Source organism: Triticum urartu, chromosome 3A (genome assembly GCF_056163025.1).
Source record: "Triticum urartu cultivar PI428250 chromosome 3A, HENAU_Tu73, whole genome shotgun sequence".
Taxonomy (NCBI): Eukaryota; Viridiplantae; Streptophyta; class Magnoliopsida; order Poales; family Poaceae; genus Triticum; species Triticum urartu.
The window spans coordinates 703358739-703367881 of NC_141875.1; positions in this window are offsets into that span (position 1 = coordinate 703358739).

A 9143-nucleotide genomic window follows, 5' to 3' on the forward strand; every position below is an offset into this window, starting at 1 on the left:
GAGTATCGAGGATAGAGGATGATGAGGACGGCACGCCCGCCGCTGCGCAAAATAAGTACACCTCAAATTAATTAGCCTCCACCGTGCAAATGAATGATCGAAATCAAAGGAAGGATATCTGCGTGGATGACTTACAGGGGATGATAAGGCACGAGAATCGCATCCTTGTCCTTATTAGCGAGCATGAAATTGGTGATGTATTCCCTCGCGTATTCGCGGTGCTCTGTGCAGACTCCCAAGAAGCCCTCATGCATGAAGTACGGGTCAGCGACACAGATATGAGGTATCTGCTCAACCCCGATGAGGTAGTTCATGTGCAAGGCATAAAGGCGGACAAACGTAAAATCCAGCTTCTTCAAGTGAAACATGTCGAAGATGTAATCGAATCGAAGGAAGAACCTCTCCGCGGGGAATGTGTCGATGTACGACAATTGCCACGACACGTTAACCACGTAGAGTGAGTATCCTGGATTTTTGAGGCGATGAGGCCTTTCTCTATCTGCAGCACATCGTCATGAAGTCTCCTTAAATCGCCGAATCTGGCCCCTAGCGCTGCTTCAGGTAGGATTGGTTGACCGGGGATATGCCATTTTGCTGGATCATAAAAGCAATTTTTTGCCTTTCCTCGATCTCTTCCTAGACTTCTTTATGACCGGAAGGTTGTCCATAATACGTTCAGACTCCGGAGGCGGCAATTCAGACACCGACTCATGACACTCAAATCCTAAGTAGGCGCCAGTATTGACATACTCTTTAGTGTCATCGTCATCCTCATCCTCATCCATGGTGATGTCACCAGCGACTAATGGAGCCTCTTCCTCACCTCTCTTCTATCACCCAGCACGACAGCCGACGCTAATTGGGTAGGTGAGGTGTTGATGTTCATACCTAACTGCGTGCTCGTGGGTGTGCTCCCGGCCACCTCCAGACGAAGTAGACTCTTTAGCCACAACAGGACCCACCCATTGCAACAATCACCAAGTCGCCACGAGGTCTCGTCGTCATCCCCCACCAGTACCAGAGGAGCCAAATTTTCATGGCCCGGTTTGACACTGGCCACGGAAACCTTGAAGACGTCTGGGGGGATTGGCCGGCTGTGGAACAATGGTTCCTTCGGCTCCATTATCGTCGCCTTCCCCACGTCCACCTTCTGGTCGCCGATGGTGTACAATATGGTGCACGGGGTTTCGTTGGCCTGCAAAGAAAAGTTTGCGACGTGAGACATCAGAAAGGTAATGAAAATGGAAGATTATACATTTATTGAAGGGGGCCGGTGTGACAGATACCGTGAGGGCGTCGAGCTCAGCCAAAGATGAAGCACCGCCGAGCACGTCCGGTGCCGGAGCAGGTGCGGGAGCAGGTGTAGGAGCCGGTGGAGCTGCAGGTGCTGGTGCAACGCTAGTCGAGCTTCTCCCGAGGAAGTCAGCAAGGGGAAAGTCCGCTGCATTTTTTTCAGGATTTTGTCTGCTCCAATTAAAAACGGCCGGAACCAAGGTAGTAGACATATCTACAAGCACCTGTTTTGCGGTAGCTACCGTTGTTGCGACTGTCTCAGATGATTTCTTTTCAACCGCAATCTCAACCTTCTTATCGATGTTTTCTTCAGTTAACCCCCGTCTTTCCTTTCTCTCCTCCGTGGTCTCATAGTAGTACTTCTTCCACGTGGCGCCGTCTCCGACACCATGCATGTGTCCATACGACGGTCGAGTCTCCACTGGGAGTCTTTTCAATATGTTCAACGCCCAGTTGAATGGAGTGTCCCGCTTGGGCCTCGCCAACGCCTCAGATGGCGAGTCGCTTTCGGTCGCAATCCTGTGCTGCTCTCTCCGCAGAAGGCACAAGGATCGTTAACAAATATGACTAACATGCATTTGAATTGATCAGAAACTAAATTACCAGCAGTCTCATGAACTCCGTCGTGACCGTGTTCGTCTCAAAAACCTTCTTCACTGGGTCCCAACAGTGTCCGCCCCTGAGGACATCACGCTCCTATGGGACGGTGAACTCCGCCAAGGGGTCTGGGATGCCCAGACTCGCGGCTTTTGCGTCCTCCTTGGCCCATATGGACCTCTTCCCGCTGTAACCAAGGCTTCCGAGGTGGTGGCACCCAATGTTCTTCTCTTGAAGCCCCTTCATGTACTTCGATTTTTTTGGCAGCTTCGGCCTCACAAGCCGCCTTGAATATTTGAAAGTTCTCTGCCGTGGTTGTCGGATTATCCTTTACAATCTCGGAGTAGGGTTCCTTTTCGTTGACAATCTGATATTTCACCCTTGATTTCCAGGCGGCCAACGCGTCGCTAAACTTGGTCATGGCGTGTTTGTTTATCTTCTTCATTGTCGGGTCCTTATCTGGATCTTTATAATCCTTTTCATTCCGGCCTAGAAACAAGAATATCTGGTGCATATTCTTTAGGAGGGAGGGCCTCATATTATCTATCTTGTTTAGTTTCTCATCGTTGATGGTGGCGGTTGTCCGTATGATGCAGCCTATTTGATTGTTGTAGCACACGCACGCTTCCTCAGGCACATTTGGATCAAAAGTGCCATCGTCCACCTCCGTGACCACCAATCTAGTAGTCCCAAGCTTGTTAGGAAGTTGTTGCCTCTTTGCTTTCGGGTTTATACCGGCTTTGCTAGTCTCGGCGCCGGTCTCAGTCTCAGCGCCGGTCTCGATGCCGGTCTCAGTCTCAGCGCCGGTCTCAGTCTCAGTGCCGGTCTCGATGTCGGTCTCAGTCTCCGATGTGACAGGTGGACCCAGCAACATCAACTGTTGATCGTCGGCTTCCCACAAAAATTTCTCTGCCGCCAGGTACACGTTGTCGCAGTCACCAGAACCCTGTCCTTCATCGTTGTTAGCCATGTTTCCTACGATTAAATGTAGTCAATTAATTCTAGACCTAATAAAATGAATAATGACATAAAAAGGCCTATGATTTGCAGGAACGTTGACTCCTTCCCGGTGCGGCAAATCCTGGGCACTCGATATGTCCTAGTTTGTAGCACAAGTCATGCCAAAATTCACGGAAAATTTCGGCATGACTTTTGCTAAAAAGTGGACAAATCGAGAACCTGAAATTTGCCAGAACGGAAATGAATCAACATTGTGGCAAAACATAGGTCACTCGGCTTCATTCCCTGGAAACAACAAAGCCACTTCGACACAATCGAAACATGTGCAAACACAATGGAGGAATTTGCATATATCCTGACCACTTCAAATTTGTATCTCCTAGCGTTTGACACTTCAAGAAAATCTACACAAATCTCATGCTCTCTCAAACTAAATTCAAAAACCAAATATAGATTATATTTAGTTAGCTACTAAACTAAACTTTACTCTAAACTAAACCCTACTTCCCTAATTAACATCTAGTTAAACAAACTCAAATCAAAAACTAAACCCTACTGAACTAATTAACATTTACATTATCTACTACTTAACATCTATTATTACCCTAACTAAAAAACATCTACTATTAACCATACTGCCCTAGTTAACTAGTACCATCACTACTACTAATTGACATCTACTACTACTACCAAAAATCATTATCTATGAACCCTAGTACTAATTAACATCTACTACTACTAATTAACATGGCAGAGGAAGAAAAAGCAGAGAGAGAGGGGGTGGGGGAGGGTGGGGGCTTACAAAGAGGGGAGAGACGGTGGCGGGGAGGTGCTCGGCGACGAAGGCAGGGGCGGCGAGGGCGGGCTCGAGATCGGGAGGCGGCGGTCCTGGGCGGGCTCGGGCGGCGGCGGTGAGGTTGAGGGCGGCCACGGTGAGGTCGAGAGCGGCGGCGGGCGGCGGCGGTGAGGTTGAGGGCGGCCTCGGGCGGCGGCGGTGAGGGCAGGCTCGGGCTCGGGCTCGGGCGGCGGCGACAAAGGAGTTAGGGAAACAGGAGGGAGAGAGGGGAGGAGGACTTAGCAAAATTTTAAGCCCACGGGTGGTTAAGTCGAACTAGCAGTAGCGTTGTTTCGGAAACGCGCTATAGCTAAGTTAGCTATAGCGCGTTTTAGCAAAACACGCTACTGCTATAGGAAGTAGTTATTTCTTTTGTTTATCCTTACAAATTTTTTTTCATTTCTCTGTTTTCTACTTCTTTCATTTTTATTTACTTTTCTATTTTTTCATTTTTCTTTTCTTTCTTAGCAGTAGCGCTCTATGCAGGAAACGCGTTGCAACAACGACCATAATGGTAGCGCGCTTTGCGCGGAACCGCTACTACTATTCCTAGTCTACCGCCAACACGGTGGCATTTATAGTGGTAGCGCTTTTTGCTGCACACGCGCTACTGCTATAGTTGTAGCTATAGCGCGCTTTCCTGGAACGCGCTACTATAAAGTAGCAGTGGCGCCCTATTTTAACCAGCGCTACTGCTATACCTCTCTGTATAGGCTTTTCCCTAGTATTGATACAAGGAAATATACCATCACTGATTATGGAGTTGATGACCATGGTGTGCATATGTACTATGGTGGACAGGGTAATTTTGTCTGAGATTGTACCATACAAACTACAATAAAGTTGCTATTATATTCTCAAGTTGGACTTATTTCTGTTTTGTTTCTGTGAATTTCAAAATCAAAAGCATAGTTCAAATACGAACCCGCATCTTCCCTTTGACGAAACTATCTATGCTTGTCATGGAGTCTTTTGTTTTTTCTAGCACCACGGAGCTACAACTCCATTTCAGGATGCTATTGATTGAAATTGAAAGCAATGGCTGTGGGATATCTGCCAGCATATCAGGACAATTAACATGTTCTGAATATTCTATTTTCTGCATGAGTGAAAGAGGGAGGCATGTGTGCACTGATCACAATGATCGATCATATGAGTGCCTTATCCCCTGTCACGATCCCGCACGCCACCCGAGCATGGATTTTGTAAAGAGGGGAGCTCCCAGTCAGTGAACAAGTTACTTTGTACCTTAATCTTGTTTGAAGAATAAGATACAAGGGTATTTCATTGTTTACCTGCATTAGATCGTGAGTCAAAACAATTAGTCGTGTCAATTTTTCTGCAATTTTTAGCAGCCTCATGAGCTCCAGGAATTGTGATTTCCCCTCTTTGCTTTACTGTACTCCAGCTAGGGAATTAAATTTAATGCAACACCTGACCTCTTGATACGTCTCCGTCGTATCTATAATTTTTGATTGCTTTATGCCAATATTATACAACTTTTACATACTTTTGGCAACTTTTTATATGATTTATTGGACTAACCTATTAATCCAGTGCCCAGTGTCAGTTCCTGTTTTCTGCATGTTTTTTGTATCGCAGGGTATCCTTATCAAACGAAGTCCAAATGCAATAAAATTTTACGGAGAATTATTTTGGAATATATGTGATTGTTGGGAGTTGGAATCACCGAAAACGGAGGCCCACACAGTCCACAAGACACCAGGGCGCGCCAGAGGCCCCTGGCGCGTGGTGGTGGGTTGTGCCCTCTTCGAACGTCGGTTGAAGCTCTACTTCGGGCACAAGGAAGCTTATATCCAGAAAAAAATCGTGTTAAAATCTTAACGCAATCAGAGTTACGAATCTCCCGGAATATAAGAAAAAAAATTTGGCCAGATCTCGGGAACGCGAAATAGAAGAGAACAAAGAGGGAGATCCAATCTCAGAGGGGCTCCAGCCCCTCCACCGCCATGGAGACCAAGGACCAGAGGGGGAACTCTCCTGCTATCTAGGGGGGAGGCCAAGGAAGAAGAAGAAGGAGGGAGGCTCTCTCCCCCTCGCTTCCGGTGGTGCAGGAGTGCCACCGGGTCAATGATCGGGACGGGGATCTACATCAACAATCTTGCTACCGTCAACACCAACTCTCTCCCCCTCTATGCAGCGGTGTAACACATCTTCGTCCCGCTGTAATCTCTACTTAAACATGGTGCTCAACTCCATATATTATTTTCTAATGATCTATGGTTATCCTATGATGTTTGAGTAGATCTGTTTTGTCCCGTGGGTTAATCGCGATCTTGGTTGGTATGATTGTATATTCTATTTATGGTGCTGTCCTACGGTGCCCTCCGTTCTCACGCAAACGTGAGGGGCCTCACTTGTTGGGTGTTGCAATATGTTCATGGTTCTCTTATGGTGGGTTGCGAGAGTGACAGAAGCTTAAACCCGAGTAGGTGGGCTATGTCGTATGGAATAAAGAGGACTTGATACTTAATGCTATGGTTGGGTTTCACGACCTTAATGATCTTTAGTAGTTGCAGATGCTTGCTAGAGTTCCAATCATAAATGCATATGATCCAAGTAGAGAAAATATGTTAGATCATGCCTCTCCCTCATATAGAATTGCAAGAATGATTACCGGTACTTATTATTGATTGCCTAGGGACAAATAACTTTCTTATTGACACAAACCCTTTTTTTCTAAACACCTAACTTTTATTATCTTGCAAAGTACTTCTAGTTTTATTCATGCAAAATAGCTCTAGCATCACACCTACAAAATAGTTTCATACTTGTTTTCGGTAAAGCAAGCGTCAAGTGTGCGTAGAGTTGTATCGGTGGTCGATAGAACTTGAGGGAATATTTGTTTTGCCTTTAGCTCCTCATTGGGTTCGACACTCATCGAAGAAGGCTACAAACGATCCCCTATACTTGTGGGTTATCACCTCTGTATTTAAATTTCAACTTTGTAGTGGAATAGTTAGATTTGAGTTGACTCCACACATGTAAGAAATGGCTACTTCTGGTGCAAGCATATGATGTTCAATTTTTGCAATGTTAAAGAGTATTCACATACACTTCAATATCCTTATGCTGTTCTTCGGCAATGCTGATTTCACTACCAGTCTACTAATGTCCATCAAGCAACTATATTCATAATAAACTGAATAGTGCTTTTGCTCGTGAAAACCATACAAATTTAGAAAGTTATAATATCATGGAGCTACAGCCTTCTTCCGGTGTTGGCCATCCCAGGCAGTGGCGTGTTTGTATCCACAATTCTTACTTTGAAACAACATATTATGCTACCCCATGGTCTTTTATGCTTTTTTCATTTTCTGCACCATCGATAGCTAGAGCTGTATTTTTTTTGCTTATGTGTGCGTAGAGCAGATTTAGATTTAAAATTTTCCGGGGTTGTAAACATGTATCTTATCAATACAAACAATTGTTGTCGCAATTTTAGAAAAAAAATAGCAACGCTTCTCATCACGTAAAATGGACACAAATAGTATTGCTATCTTGTTTCATATTCCTAGCAAGCAAAGCTGTTGCATTTTCCCCATTTCTGGCAAACGCTCCAAAGCCCTCTTTGCGATTCTCTTGGTTTCATATAGACAGTGGCGAGGATTTCTCGTTCCTTTCCTCTCCTCTTCTCCGTTCTTTAGTCTTTTCCACAGGGCCCTTCTTCTTCTTCTTCTTCTTCTTCTTCTTAGTTTCTTCAAGCGATCCATCTTCCGTGTTCCTATGGGGCGACAGGTACACCACAATAGATGAGTCTGCAGGAGTAATTGCTACCAACTGCTAACAATGGTGTATTCACCAAAGCTAGTGCCCATTGGGTAGGGATTGAGTGAAAGGGCATATAGTTGGCAAAAGAAATAAAAAATGTTAAATGTTAATCTGTTGCGCGGGAAACCCAGCTAGTTACTCTATAAGCCAGAGGGGTGCCACGCCCCCCCCCCCCCCAACTTGGACCAGCTCATGAAGATTTCCGTCCGCACACTGACAAGAACATCATCGGTTGGCTGAACAGCATACAGCTGTGACGTTGTGTCCGAATCGGCGTCGGCACCCACATTAATCTGTTTCAATGCTTTCGTAGACGGCGATGCCGGAGCAGGAGCTACCGCACCTTCACATAGGTGTCGGTGTAGCGCTTGGCCAGATCGCATATCTCTCTGCTAATCCAGTTTTTCATGCCAAAACAAAACACACTGAGATTGATTTTCATTCTGTCAGAGAACGTGTTGCCAACAAACAATTGGAAATTCGGTTTGTTCACTCAAAAGATCAGCTTGCAGATGGCTTCACCAAAGCGTTACCTACATGGAGCTTTGAAGAGTTTAAGCGTAATCTCAACTTGTCCAAGTTGTGATTAAGGGAGGGTGTTAAACATCATGTCACGTTGTCACGTTACACCCTTCAGCAGGAGGTTAGCTAGGAGGTAGTTAGGGATTCTCTTGAACCGCATGTAATCTATCCCTTTATCTCTTATCTCTTCCTTTCTCTCCAAGATGTAATCTTGCTCAATAACTTGTATGCATATCCAGGGATAAGCCCCTACCTACATTAACACGAAGGCGCGTCCCCAACAGGGTACGACGCTTCACGCATATCGCACATGGTATACAGAGCCCATCTCTTCCATCACATCTAGTTCACTAGGTTTCTACCACCAAAGCTCGCTGCCATGGCCTCCTCTGCTGCCCCCAACTCCAATCTCTTGGGCCAAGTTACCGAGAGGTTGTCCCGCACCAACTATGTCCTTTGGCGCACCCAAATCACCCCGCAGATCAGAGGAGCAGGCTTCTTCGGATACGTGGATGGAACCACACCAGAGCCGGCCAAGCAAGTTGTCACCAAGGACCAGCCTTTCGTCTCCGCCCTCGAAGCGCACAGACAACCGATCACACTTGACGAACTCTTCTCCCAGATGAGTAACTTCGACCAGCGTGTTGCGCTCTTCTAGGGGAATGGCGGCTTCAAGTCGTCGGCCAACGCTGCTGCTCGCGGTCGTGGCGGTGGCGGCGGTGGATCACGCTACCGCGGGCCACCGCAGAAAGGCAAGACTGGCAGCGGCGGCAACGGCAACACCAGCAACTCCCGCAGCCCCGGCAACAACAATGGAGGCGGGCGGCCCTCCTGCGCCAACCCCCAGGGCCGTCGGACCTCCCCCAAGTCACATCCTGACACCATCCAGTGCCAGATCTATGGAAAACCGGGGCACTCAGCAAAGGATTGCTGGTACCGATTCAAAGAGGATGAAGACTCCTCTCAAGATGAGAAAGTTGATGGCAGGGTGGAGGCCTCGTACGGAGTCGATACCAACTGGTATGTTGACAGTGGTGCTACCAACCACATCACCGGTGAGTTGGAGAAAGTCACCATGAGGGAGAAATACCGCGGCCCGGAGCAAGTCCATGCCACAAATGGAGAAGGTATGCGAATAAGTCAT